This window comes from Lactuca sativa, chromosome 4 (genome assembly GCF_002870075.4).
Source record: "Lactuca sativa cultivar Salinas chromosome 4, Lsat_Salinas_v11, whole genome shotgun sequence".
Lineage (NCBI taxonomy): Eukaryota > Viridiplantae > Streptophyta > Magnoliopsida > Asterales > Asteraceae > Lactuca > Lactuca sativa.
The window spans coordinates 10134254-10135392 of NC_056626.2; the positions used below are offsets into that span (position 1 = coordinate 10134254).

At 48.6% G+C, this 1139-nt stretch overlaps 1 pseudogene; it reads left to right on the forward strand.

The window, feature by feature from the left end:
• Positions 1-704: 704 nt before the first annotated feature.
• On the forward strand, positions 705-822 carry LOC128134033 (5S ribosomal RNA; annotated as a pseudogene).
• The last annotated feature ends 317 nt before the right edge of the window (positions 823-1139 follow it).

The window sequence follows — 1139 nt, forward strand, 5'->3', positions numbered from 1 at the left end:
TTAGTCAAGTATGATATATGTGTTAATATGATAGAGTTGATTATACTTGTTGTCTGTGTGATACTTGTATGTTATGGGTTAGCGGTTGAGTGTGGGCAGGGCCCTTATCTCTTCGAGGTTGGAGTGTGGGCTAGGCCCGTATCTCCCAGATGGCGAAGTGTGGGCAGGGCCCGTATCTTCTCAAGCGTGGGCGAGGCCCGTACCTCCCGGCTAGCGAAGTGTGGGCAGGGCCCGTATCTTCCCGAGTGTGGGCAAGGCCCGTAACTCCTAGCTGAACATTTGTTGTTATATGTATGCATGGTATGGGGTATTATGGGGGAACTCACTAAGCTTTGTGCTTACAGTTTTCAGTTTTGGTTTCAGGTACCTCCTCAGCGAGGGGAAAGGAGCCGGCGCGGTAGCAGCATGTCACACACACACACTCTCCGGTTTCCGCATTTATGAGATTTCCTGGGATTTATACTCTGATATTATGATGATTGTATGGTTTGATTCTTAGACATGGCTTACGTTTATGTTATGGTTTGACCAATTAATGTTTTTAACAATTAATGTTTCTCTAAAGTAATGTTTTTAAAATGAAATTTTTGGACGTGAAATTTGGGTCGTTACAAGTTTGAAAGTGGGTTAGATCTGATCCCACATCGGCTTGGAAGGAGAACGAAACATTTCCTTATAAAGGGGTGTGGATACCTTCCTTGTAACAACGCGTTTTAAAGCCATGAGGGCAGCAGATCCCATAAGAACTCTGCAGTTAAGCGTGCTCGGGCGGGAGTAGTACCAGGATGGGTGACCCCCTGGGAAGTCCTCGTGCCGAGTGGCCCAAAGCGGACAATATTGTGATACGTGCCAGAGGGGGATGTTACAAATGGTATCAGAGCCAGGGCACGGGTCGATGTGTTCGACGGGGACGTCGAACCCTATAATGGGGGGTGAAAGTGGGTTAGATCTGATCCCACATCGGCTTGGAAGGAGAACGAAACATTTCCTTATAAAGGGGTGTGGATACCTTCCTTGTAACAGCGCGTTTTAAAGCCGTGAGGGCAGCAGATCCCATAAGAACTCTGCAGTTAAGCGTGCTCGGGCGGGAGTAGTACGAGGATGGGTGACCCCCTGGGAAGTCCTCGTGCCGAGTGGCC